Genomic DNA, 13,320 nt, shown 5'->3' with positions numbered 1-13,320 from the left:
TTTGCTCATTCTTTTGTGAACAGTTGACCCTGTGGCTGAAATACAGTCTTATTATTTAGCAGCTATATTTATGTTGTGCTTTAGAATTCCTGGTTTAGTGTAATTGAAGAAGCCAATAGCGACTCTAAACGCTGTAGAAAAGGCAGTATAAATACTTCATAAAACCATGTAAGTTCTGCTTCTGTTGTAGTTTAAACATGTGGAAGTCAGTGGATGAGAGAGAGTTTCTTACAGTGTATTTATGAGTCACACAATCAGATGACTGCACATATGTAATGTTGCTTTTCAGCTACGTTAATTTTAAAGAAAAAATTTATTTGTCTGCTTCACCCCCCCCCCCTTTTTTTTTTTTTACCAACGTGTCTCACATTCTTTGGCCTGCGTCTTTTTCTTCCTGTAACATGAATTTTTCCTTCACATCGAGGGAAATCTAGGAGACTAATTTTCTAGTACTAAGATCCCCAAACTTGTTCGAACATGGCAATTCACCGAGGAGTTGTATTAAAATCTTTTCTAATCTAAATCTGTGAATCAGGACAAAATGGGAGATAACGAGTTTTTAGTTCATTCTATAATATATTACAATCACAGAATGAAATCTGTCAAATTGAGTTTTTCATAGCTGTATTTATTTTCCTGAAGACACCCACTAAATTGCTGAGCTCCAGCAGTGTGACATCACAAAATGGGGCGTGGCTTCAGAAAACTGGAATAATTTACCCTAACCATTTAGAGACAGAAAAAAAGAAAATACATTTCGCCTATTTTTTGAAAGTTGGTGCACATATCATGTAGCTAAAAAAGTTTTGGGAGACCCGAATATCACATGTCTAAACATTCCATTCCAAAGTTCCTCTGATTATTCACCTTGGGAAAGCTTTTTACTAGCTTTTGGGGCATTGACATGTAGTGCATTTTCACATGTCTATTAAGCACATACCGATCATATGTGTTATTCTAACAAAATGAGCACATATTGAGATATACAGATTTATTTTCAGTTGTTTAAGTGATTAGAAAAACAAATCCTTTGCCTCATTTCCCAACCAACCATAAACAGAGGAAAGCAAAACAGAGAGCAAAAATGGCATCCACCTATTTACAGCCTTCACTAATAATAATTAAAGAAGCCTAGAAACAAATTTCTCAATAAACTGAGCTCATTTTCACAAATGAACGGGGTCAGGAGAAAAGTGCTCTCTCTCTCTCTCTCTCTCTCTCTCTCTCTCTCTCTCTCTCTTTGTCAAATATTCCAGGCAGTCATTGGTGATTAATGACAGTTGGTGTCCATTAAACTGCTGGAGCAGTGACTGCTGTATGTGTTATTGTGGGGAAAAACAAAGAAAACAACAAGGAAACACAATGTAAAAAGTACAACACACTCCCTCAATGTATGACAAGTAATCAACCAGATACATAATCAATTAATGAATCAATCAACAGATAATAAGCTTATTTTGTTGATCTCTTATTATCCAGAAGAGGGCGCACGATCACAGTCTAAAGAGGCATTTCTGTCATGTCAATGTAATATAAAGGAGGCGTTTGTAACAGATTTTTACACGAGCCTGCATTTACAGTGTATTCTGAAATACAGCGCCCCCTCAGAGAGAGAGAGAGAGAGAGAGAGAGAGAGAGAGAGAGAAAGTTTCTTACAGTGTATTTATGAGTCACACAATCAGATGACTGCACATAAAGATGTTGCTTTATAGCTACGTTAATTTTAAAGAAATAATTTCTTTGTCTGCTTCCCCCCTCATTTTTATTTTTTACCAACGTGTCTCACATTCCTTGGCCTGCGTCTTTTTCTTCCTGTTCACAGTTATGGTATTTCTGTTGCTCTTCTCTCTTCACTCTAACACTTTCCTTTTTCAAAAATGCATCCGACATTTATATAAGTATATTATATTTTTAGAAAAATCTCCTGTATGGTATTGGAGAAAATGATCTGCTCGGTACAAATCACGACGCTGGAAGTCTTTCATGGATCTGTAAAGAAGAAAGGAATACAAGTTCCAGACTAACAGGAATTGTGTATCCAGTCCTCATGTTGCATTAACCTGTAACTGCAATAAGTCACTGAAGGCTTTCTGTATAGAGGACATGGTGAAATAAGCATGTGTATATTTTATATGAAGTCCTGAAGAACTGCTGTTTTTATGCTTTATGCATCCAGATGTTTTTGTACAGTAGGTAATCATTTAAAGCATTTTTTAAACAGCTGTTGTAAAAAAAAAAGACTGGACAAAAGAAAAAGTGATCTGATGAGTTCAGATTCACCCTGTTCTAGAGTAATGGGTTCATCAAGGTAAGAAGAGAGGTGGATGAAGTGATACACTTATCATGCTTAGGGTTTACTGTGTGACATTTTTTTGTCCAGGCAGTAAAAAAATCACTCATGTTTGCAAGCAAGGATTATTTAAAAAATGTAGTAAACGAAATGTAAATAAGCTGACCTTGATCAAACCCTGCTGAACTCTCTTGCACTGGGTTCCTGTAACGCCTCTAACCTAGAACCGAAAAAACACGTATGAATTCGATGGAAAACTAGAATACAAATCTCAAGAAATCAATAACTATTGCACTTAACTTATTATATAGTAATCATAAAACCATATCTGTGTTTTACGTCTTATTCCCTGAAATAAATGACACAAACCTCCACAGGAGAACATGTTCCGGAGCATTCTCCAGACCTGAAATAGACTCAGATAACAGATCTCTTATTAATTATCGAGGAATTCACTGTCCATCCATGTAGGATTAACAGACGAAAACAGATTTTGGATTTCAGAAAGATGCGAGCAGAAGGAACAGAATAAACAGAAACAGGAGTGTGTTGGTCCAAATGTGTGTGTGTAGAAACCCTTAAAATCTCTATACAAAGCAGAAAAATCCAACAAGCTCATTAAAGAGGCTACAATATTGGGGAGTTCTTGGAGTTGGTAGTGGAGAAGGAGAAGGATGCTACACAAACTGTTAACCATCATGGAGAACACCTGGCTAAACTTCAGAACACTTTCAGCAGGATGATTCTTCAGGTCCTCTGTGATCAACACTATTGGAAGTCTTTCCTGCAGACTGAAATAAGACCTTATTATAACTCTGCTTTATATCAGGAGGCAGGTTTCCTCTCTGACATCAGTCTATATAGAGATTCTGTTCTTTTCTGTATTTATTAACAATAATGGTAATCTGTTAAAATCCCATCAATGCACCTAAATCTACAGTCTCTTAGGTTGTCTATATGCACCGATATGATCATGTATTATAATTCTATAATTTTGTTAATATTACAACTTACTTGTGCACCATAGTTACTTGAGATGACACAAAGCTTTTGTCGGGAACGGGTTGCAGACTAAAAGCTCCAAAACTTCATAAAAATCACAAAAAGCACTAAAAAACCTGTTTATTCATTAGACCTTTCAAATCACGTAGAGTCTCTGTGGGAATGTTCATCTTCTAATCGCTCACGTCTAATAAGAATTGTTTAAAAGAATAAGCAAACCTACAAAATAAAAATGTTTATTGAGTGTTTGAATATGGAACATGCTTGAAGATCCACTTGTGTTTGAAGTGATTTTGCCTTTACATTTATCGAAAACTCACACAGTAAAATGAGTTGAGATTTAAGAATATAATAGACAGAGACACTGTAAATAAGAATTATTTAAAAGAATGATCAAAACTATAAAGGAAAATGTTTTAATTGTTTGAATGTGGAAAACGATTGAAAATGCACTGAGGTTTAGAATTTTTTTGAATGTTTTTTTTTTTTTGTTTGTTTGTTTGTTTTGTTTTTTATAACGGAAACCCTGTTCTGAAGCGTCTTTATATCTGTTTTGACCGCTCCCACCACCACGATTAGATGTGCAACACAAAGAAAAGTGCGGCTGGTTTACCCACAGTTGAGGGAATATTGAAAAGGTTCACAAAAAGGTTCAATATAAAATACAATCTATATCAATTTCAAATGGATTGTATTAACACACACACACACACACACACACACACACACACACACACACACACACACACACACACACACGACACCACCGCTTGAAATGACAACATAGATATTCCGAGCCACTACTGTATTTACAATAAACGTTTTATTGTACAGTTTATTGTACAGTTGAACTCAAACACTTCATTTCCTGCTCAGGAAACTATTGTCCTTGAAATGTTTCTCAACTGCTGCTGATTTAATAGCAGACGAACAATGTTTGTTTTCATGTCGTTGGTTTCTTCATTTAGTCTTTGTTTTAGAAGAGATACACGCAGGTAAATAATATTAGAGAAATCGACTTAATCTTGCTTTAAAACAGAGCTGAGACACAGTTGATCTTCAGTGTCTAAACATGTCTGTTTCCGTGTCGGAGCGCAAACTGTAGTCCTGAGCTGAGTTTCCGGATCTTTACCGACATGGGACTAGAACATTTAGAGAAAAGGAAAAGGTCTAATGAAAACTTTTACCACACTAATGCTGTTCTGGTTCATCAATTTAATTAAAATAAAACTTTAAGAAACACATTGGGGCTCATGTTATTGTTTTAAAATGATCTAAAAAAAAAAGGGAATTGGGATGGAACTTCCGAGTAGCAAAAACACCAAAACTAATAGACCATTTCTTTCAGAAAAAAATAACAAACAAATAAATACATTAATTAATCATAAAAAGGCACAGATAAAAAAAATTACAAATACAGTTCACAGAGTATTAAAAAATATGTTTTATTGAAGATTATTGATAAACACTTTTGAAATTCAATGAAAAAATAAATAAGATGACAGAAAAAAGAAATAGGTTTTGATACGAAATCAGAGTAAAATAAATAAAATAAGTTGATCGTTATTGAAAACAGTAGATTCATTTTTTTAAAACAGGCGAGCGCGCACGTGACATTCGTCACATTCACCCGAGGTGCCCTCTGATCATTTCCTTAATGGTCATGAGATCAGATCAGGAAGGAGACATTGTGACACGTCATGTGTTTTGATGCCAAGTGGGCGGCCTCGATTAGCGTTGCTGGTTGATGGTGTCGAGTCCATCCGGCAATCTGTTCTGGAAGTCTTGCGAGAAACAGCTCCATTATTATCGGCTCGATAAACCGTCTGGCTTCACATTTCTGAGGCAGCAACCAGCTCTGAAATTCTCGAGGCAGCAACCAGCCCTCACACGCGTTTTGGAGCAGCTTCGCGAATGTAAAAGGGTCGCCGGCGTCACTAAGGTTCAGGGAGAGGAACATCTGGTGATGTAGATCTGAGATGATCCTCTGCTCCTCTGCTTCAGCTCGTGTCAGAGCCAGCAGTATCCGCTGCCTTTTCTCTCTTTGAGTTTCACTAAAAAGTGGAAGGTTCTGTTTATAAAACATAACCAGGTATGTTGGTTCCATTTCGGTTTAGTTTTATTCCAACGACGTTCGAGGAAATTGCGAAAAGTGAAAGCTGTGTTGAAGTTTTCAAACTGAGCTGCTCCTGAAGACCAGCAGAGAAACGGAGGACTATATATTGGATTTTAAGGCGGCTTCTAGACTTGATTCCGCTCTTTGAAAATCTCGGTACCGCTTTAGAGCTTGATCACTACAAACATTTCGCGTTTACTTAAAATTTTTATGAAAAATAAACACAAATAAATGAATTCATAATACAGTAGTCACTTGATTAGAAAATCAAAATCCTGACTTTGTGGATACCTGCTCATAGCTCTTTATTACAGTGAAGATTTAGAATAAAATGAAATAATAATAAAAAGTTTTTCAGACAAAAACATTTATTAAAGATATTATAGATGAATTTGTGTACATTGTGTTTTAAAGTGTATCAGTCACATTTTTGAAATCACCCGTTCATTTAATGTGTTTAATAGAAAAGTAACAATACAGCTAAAATACATTTTTCCTTCACATCGAGGGAAATCTAGGAGACTAATTTTCTAGTACTAAGATCCCCAAACTTGTTCGAACATGGCAATTCACCGAGGAGTTGTATTAAAATCTTTTCTAATCTAAATCTGTGAATCAGGACAAAATGGGAGATAACGAGTTTTTAGTTCATTCTATAATATATTACAATCACAGAATGAAATCTGTCAAATTGAGTTTTTCATAGCTGTATTTATTTTCCTGAAGACACCCACTAAATTGCTGAGCTCCAGCAGTGTGACATCACAAAATGGGGCGTGGCTTCAGAAAACTGGAATAATTTACCCTAACCATTTAGAGACAGAAAAAAAGAAAATACATTTCGCCTATTTTTTGAAAGTTGGTGCACATATCATGTAGCTAAAAAGGTTTTGGGAGACCCGAATATCACATGTCTAAACATTCCATTCCAAAGTTCCTCTGATTATTCACCTTGGGAAAGCTTTTTACTAGCTTTTGGGGCATTGACATGTAGTGCATTTTCACATGTCTATTAAGCACATACCGATCATATGTGTTATTCTAACAAAATGAGCACATATTGAGATATACAGATTTATTTTCAGTTGTTTAAGTGATTAGAAAAACAAATCCTTTGCCTCATTTCCCAACCAACCATAAACAGAGGAAAGCAAAACAGAGAGCAAAAATGGCATCCACCTATTTACAGCCTTCACTAATAATAATTAAAGAAGCCTAGAAACAAATTTCTCAATAAACTGAGCTCATTTTCACAAATGAACGGGGTCAGGAGAAAAGTGCTCTCTCTCTCTCTCTCTCTCTCTCTCTCTCTCTCTCTCTCTTTGTCAAATATTCCAGGCAGTCATTGGTGATTAATGACAGTTGGTGTCCATTAAACTGCTGGAGCAGTGACTGCTGTATGTGTTATTGTGGGGAAAAACAAAGAAAACAACAAGGAAACACAATGTAAAAAGTACAACACACTCCCTCAATGTATGACAAGTAATCAACCAGATACATAATCAATTAATGAATCAATCAACAGATAATAAGCTTATTTTGTTGATCTCTTATTATCCAGAAGAGGGCGCACGATCACAGTCTAAAGAGGCATTTCTGTCATGTCAATGTAATATAAAGGAGGCGTTTGTAACAGATTTTTACACGAGCCTGCATTTACAGTGTATTCTGAAATACAGCGCCCCCTCAGAGAGAGAGAGAGAGAGAGAGAGAGAGAGAGAGAGAGAGAGAGAGAGAGAAAGTTTCTTACAGTGTATTTATGAGTCACACAATCAGATGACTGCACATAAAGATGTTGCTTTATAGCTACGTTAATTTTAAAGAAATAATTTCTTTGTCTGCTTCCCCCCTCATTTTTATTTTTTACCAACGTGTCTCACATTCCTTGGCCTGCGTCTTTTTCTTCCTGTTCACAGTTATGGTATTTCTGTTGCTCTTCTCTCTTCACTCTAACACTTTCCTTTTTCAAAAATGCATCCGACATTTATATAAGTATATTATATTTTTAGAAAAATCTCCTGTATGGTATTGGAGAAAATGATCTGCTCGGTACAAATCACGACGCTGGAAGTCTTTCATGGATCTGTAAAGAAGAAAGGAATACAAGTTCCAGACTAACAGGAATTGTGTATCCAGTCCTCATGTTGCATTAACCTGTAACTGCAATAAGTCACTGAAGGCTTTCTGTATAGAGGACATGGTGAAATAAGCATGTGTATATTTTATATGAAGTCCTGAAGAACTGCTGTTTTTATGCTTTATGCATCCAGATGTTTTTGTACAGTAGGTAATCATTTAAAGCATTTTTTAAACAGCTGTTGTAAAAAAAAAAGACTGGACAAAAGAAAAAGTGATCTGATGAGTTCAGATTCACCCTGTTCTAGAGTAATGGGTTCATCAAGGTAAGAAGAGAGGTGGATGAAGTGATACACTTATCATGCTTAGGGTTTACTGTGTGACATTTTTTTGTCCAGGCAGTAAAAAAATCACTCATGTTTGCAAGCAAGGATTATTTAAAAAATGTAGTAAACGAAATGTAAATAAGCTGACCTTGATCAAACCCTGCTGAACTCTCTTGCACTGGGTTCCTGTAACGCCTCTAACCTAGAACCGAAAAAACACGTATGAATTCGATGGAAAACTAGAATACAAATCTCAAGAAATCAATAACTATTGCACTTAACTTATTATATAGTAATCATAAAACCATATCTGTGTTTTACGTCTTATTCCCTGAAATAAATGACACAAACCTCCACAGGAGAACATGTTCCGGAGCATTCTCCAGACCTGAAATAGACTCAGATAACAGATCTCTTATTAATTATCGAGGAATTCACTGTCCATCCATGTAGGATTAACAGACGAAAACAGATTTTGGATTTCAGAAAGATGCGAGCAGAAGGAACAGAATAAACAGAAACAGGAGTGTGTTGGTCCAAATGTGTGTGTGTAGAAACCCTTAAAATCTCTATACAAAGCAGAAAAATCCAACAAGCTCATTAAAGAGGCTACAATATTGGGGAGTTCTTGGAGTTGGTAGTGGAGAAGGAGAAGGATGCTACACAAACTGTTAACCATCATGGAGAACACCTGGCTAAACTTCAGAACACTTTCAGCAGGATGATTCTTCAGGTCCTCTGTGATCAACACTATTGGAAGTCTTTCCTGCAGACTGAAATAAGACCTTATTATAACTTTGCTTTATATCAGGAGGCAGGTTTCCTCTCTGACATCAGTCTATATAGAGATTCTGTTCTTTTCTGTATTTATTAACAATAATGGTAATCTGTTAAAATCCCATCAATGCACCTAAATCTACAGTCTCTTAGGTTGTCTATATGCACCGATATGATCATGTATTATAATTCTATAATTTTGTTAATATTACAACTTACTTGTGCACCATAGTTACTTGAGATGACACAAAGCTTTTGTCGGGAACGGGTTGCAGACTAAAAGCTCCAAAACTTCATAAAAATCACAAAAAGCACTAAAAAACCTGTTTATTCATTAGACCTTTCAAATCACGTAGAGTCTCTGTGGGAATGTTCATCTTCTAATCGCTCACGTCTAATAAGAATTGTTTAAAAGAATAAGCAAACCTACAAAATAAAAATGTTTATTGAGTGTTTGAATATGGAACATGCTTGAAGATCCACTTGTGTTTGAAGTGATTTTGCCTTTACATTTATCGAAAACTCACACAGTAAAATGAGTTGAGATTTAAGAATATAATAGACAGAGACACTGTAAATAAGAATTATTTAAAAGAATGATTAAAACTATAAAGGAAAATGTTTTAATTGTTTGAATGTGGAAAACGATTGAAAATGCACTGAGGTTTAGAATTTTTTTGAATGTTTTTTTTTTTTTGTTTGTTTGTTTGTTTTGTTTTTTATAACGGAAACCCTGTTCTGAAGCGTCTTTATATCTGTTTTGACCGCTCCCACCACCACGATTAGATGTGCAACACAAAGAAAAGTGCGGCTGGTTTACCCACAGTTGAGGGAATATTGAAAAGGTTCACAAAAAGGTTCAATATAAAATACAATCTATATCAATTTCAAATGGATTGTATTAACACACACACACACACACACACACACACAACACACACACACACACACACACACACACACACACACGACACCACCGCTTGAAATGACAACATAGATATTCCGAGCCACTACTGTATTTACAATAAACGTTTTATTGTACAGTTTATTGTACAGTTGAACTCAAACACTTCATTTCCTGCTCAGGAAACTATTGTCCTTGAAATGTTTCTCAACTGCTGCTGATTTAATAGCAGACGAACAATGTTTGTTTTCATGTCGTTGGTTTCTTCATTTAGTCTTTGTTTTAGAAGAGATACACGCAGGTAAATAATATTAGAGAAATCGACTTAATCTTGCTTTAAAACAGAGCTGAGACACAGTTGATCTTCAGTGTCTAAACATGTCTGTTTCCGTGTCGGAGCGCAAACTGTAGTCCTGAGCTGAGTTTCCGGATCTTTACCGACATGGGACTAGAACATTTAGAGAAAAGGAAAAGGTCTAATGAAAACTTTTACCACACTAATGCTGTTCTGGTTCATCAATTTAATTAAAATAAAACTTTAAGAAACACATTGGGGCTCATGTTATTGTTTTAAAATGATCTAAAAAAAAAAAGGGAATTGGGATGGAACTTCCGAGTAGCAAAAACACCAAAACTAATAGACCATTTCTTTCAGAAAAAAATAACAAACAAATAAATACATTAATTAATCATAAAAAGGCAACCCAGCCATTAGGGGGGCACAAGCCAGTGTACTCTTAGTGCCGGTCCCAAGCCCGGGTAAATGGGGAGGGTTGCGTTAGGAAGGGCATCCAGCGTAAAACATGTGCCAAATCAAATATGCGGATCACAAATGAGAATTTCATACCGGATCGGTCGAGGCCCGGGTTAACAACGACCGCCACAGGTATCGTTAGCCGACAGGGTACCGGTGGAAATTGGGCTACTGTTGGCCGAAGGAGGAGAAGGAGAGGAGGAAGGCGTCTACAGAGACGGCAGGAAAAGGAGCAGTGTAGGAGAGTAGAGGTTCGGGTTGGTACTTTAAATGTTGGTACTATGACGGGTAAAGGGAGAGAGATAGCTGATATGATGGAGAGGAGAAAGGTAGATGTGTTGTGTGTTCAGGAGACCAAGTGGAAAGGGAGTAAGGCCAGGAACATTGGAGGTGGGTTTAAACTGTTTTACCATGGTGTGGATGGGAAGAGAAATGGTGTAGGGGTGATTCTGAAAGAAGCATACAGTAAGAGTGTAGTTGAGGTGAAGAGAGTTTCTGATAGGGTGATGATCGTGAAGGTGGAAGTTGAAGGGATGATGATAAATGTCATCAGTGCCTATGCTCCACAAGTTGGCTGTGAGATGGAGGAGAAAGAAAGATTCTGGAGTGAATTAGATGAAGTGGTAGATGGTGTACCTAGGAAAGAACGATTGGTGATTGGGGCAGACTTTAATGGGCATGTAGGTGAAGGGAACAGAGGTGATGAGGAGGTGATGGGTAGGTATGGTTTTAAGGAGAGGAATGTGGAAGGGCAGATGGTGGTAGATTTTGCTAAAAGGATGGAAATGGCAGTGGTGAACACGTATTTTAAGAAGAAGGAGGATCATAGGGTGACGTATAAGAGTGGAGGAAGGTGCACACAGGTGGATTATCTTCTGTGTAGGAGATGCAACCTGAAGGAGATTGGAGACTGTAAGGTGTTGGCGGGGGACAGTGTAGCTAGACAGCATCGGATGGTGGTCTGTAGGATGGTTTTGGAGGCGAAGAAGAAGAGGAGGAAAGTAAGGTTTGAAAGAAGAATAAGATGGTGGAAACTGAAGGAGGAAGAGTGTAGTGTGAGGTTCAGGGAAGAGGTCAGACAGGGGCTTGGTGGTGGTGAAGAGGTGCCGGATGATTGGGCAACTACTGCAGGAGTGATGAGGGAGGCAGCTAGAAAAGTACTTGGTGTGACATCTGGAAATAGAAAGCAAGACAAGGAGACGTGGTGGTGGAATGAGGAAGTGCAGGAGAGCATTAGGGGAAAGAGATTGGCAAAACAGAAGTGGGATCGACAGAGTGATGAGAAGAGTAGGCAGGAGTACAAGGAGATGCGGCAGCAGGTTAAAAGGGATGTGGCGAAAGCCAAGGAAAAGGCATATGAGGAGCTGTATAAGAGGTTGGACACTAAGGAAGGAGAAAAGGATTTATACCGATTGGTCAGGCAGAGGGACCGAGCTGGGAAGGATGTACTGCAAGTTAGAGCAATAAAGGATGGAGAGGGAAATGTGTTGACTAGTGAGGAGAGTGTGTTGAGAAGATGGAGGGAGTATTTTGAGCAGCTGATGAATGAGGAAAATCAGAGAGAGAGAAGGTTGGAGGATGTGGAGTTGGTGAAGCAGGATGTAGATAGGATTAGTAAGGAGGAAGTGAGAGCAGCGATTAAGAGGATGAAGAATGGAAAGTCGGTTGGACCAGATGACATACCGGTAGAAGCGTTTAGATGTTTAGGAGAGATGGCAGTGGAGTTTTTAACCAGATTGTTTAACAGGATTCTGGAAGGGGAGAGGATGCCTGAGGAATGGAGAAGGAGTGTGCTGGTACCGATCTTTAAGCATAAGGGAGATGTGCAGACCTGCAGTAACTACAGGGGAATTAAGTTGATCAGTCACACCATGAAGTTATGGGAAAGAGTAGTGGAAGCCAGGCTGAGAGAAGAGGTGACCATCTGTGAGCAACAGTATGGTTTCATGCCGAGGAAGAGCACCACAGATGCCTTATTTGCTTTGAGGATGTTGATGGAGAAGTATAGAGAAGGACAGAAGGAATTGCATTGTGTATTTGTGGATTTAGAGAAAGCGTACGACAGGGTGCCGAGAGAGGAGTTGTGGTATTGTATGAGGAAGTCAGGTGTGTCAGAGAAGTATGTGAGGGTGGTGCAGGACATGTATGAGGACAGTGTGACGGCAGTAAAGTGTGCAGTAGGTACGACAGACTGGTTCAGGGTGAAGGTTGGACTGCATCAAGGATCGGCCCTGAGCCCTTTCCTGTTTGCAGTGGTGATGGACAGGTTGACGGACGAGGTCAGACAGGAGTCTCCCTGGACTATGATGTTTGCAGATGATATTGTGATTTGTGGTGAGAGTAGAGAGCAGGTTGAGAAGAGCCTGGAGAGGTGGAGATATGCGCTGGAGAGAAGGGGAATGAAAGTCAGTAGGAGTAAGACAGAGTACATGTGTGTGAATGAGAGGGAGGGCAGTGGAGTGATGCGGTTGCAGGGAGAAGAGGTGGAGAAGGTGGAGGAGTTCAGGTACCTGGGGTCAACAGTGCAAAGTAATGGAGAGTGTGTTAGGGAAGTAAAGAAAAGAGTGCAGGCAGGGTGGAGTGGGTGGAGAAGAGTGACAGGAGTGATTTGTGATAGAAGAGTATCTGCAAGAATGAAAGGGAAAGTTTATAGGACTGTGGTGAGACCTGCGATGTTGTATGGATTAGAGACAGTGGCATTGAGTAAAAAACAGGAGGTGGAGCTGGAGGTAGCAGAGCTGAAGATGTTGAGGTTTTCGTTGGGAGTGACGAGGATGGACAAGATTAGAAATGAGTTTATTAGAGGGACAGCACATGTAGGATGTTTTGGTGACAAGGTGAGGGAGGCGAGATTGAGATGGTTTGGACATGTGCAGAGGAGGGACATGAATTATATTGGTAGAAAAATGCTGAAGATGGAGCCACCAGGTAGGAGGAAAAGAGGAAGGCCAAGGAGGAGGTTCATGGATGTGGTGAGGGAAGACATGCAGGTAGTTGGTGTAAAAGAGGCAGATATAGAGGACAGGGTGGTATGGAGACGGATGATCCGCTGTGGCGACCCCTAATGGGAGCAGC

General features: G+C 38.5%; 2 long non-coding RNA genes across 2 annotated transcripts; both read left to right on the top strand.

Moving 5' to 3' along the window:
* Positions 1-595: 595 nt before the first annotated feature.
* LOC310737232 lies at positions 596-1,563 on the top strand. Its single transcript, XR_014536788.1, has 3 exons — positions 596-774; positions 889-1,259; positions 1,305-1,563. It is a non-coding gene; the product is annotated as an uncharacterized lncRNA (long non-coding RNA).
* Positions 1,564-6,093: 4,530 nt separating this feature from the next.
* LOC310737191 lies at positions 6,094-7,163 on the top strand. Its single transcript, XR_014536778.1, has 3 exons — positions 6,094-6,266; positions 6,381-6,749; positions 6,795-7,163. It is a non-coding gene; the product is annotated as an uncharacterized lncRNA (long non-coding RNA).
* The last annotated feature ends 6,157 nt before the right edge of the window (positions 7,164-13,320 follow it).

Source organism: Silurus aristotelis, assembly GCF_946808225.1.
Source record: "Silurus aristotelis genome assembly, chromosome: 14".
Taxonomy (NCBI): Eukaryota; Metazoa; Chordata; class Actinopteri; order Siluriformes; family Siluridae; genus Silurus; species Silurus aristotelis.
This window is presented reverse-complemented; position numbering and strand designations above follow the sequence as displayed.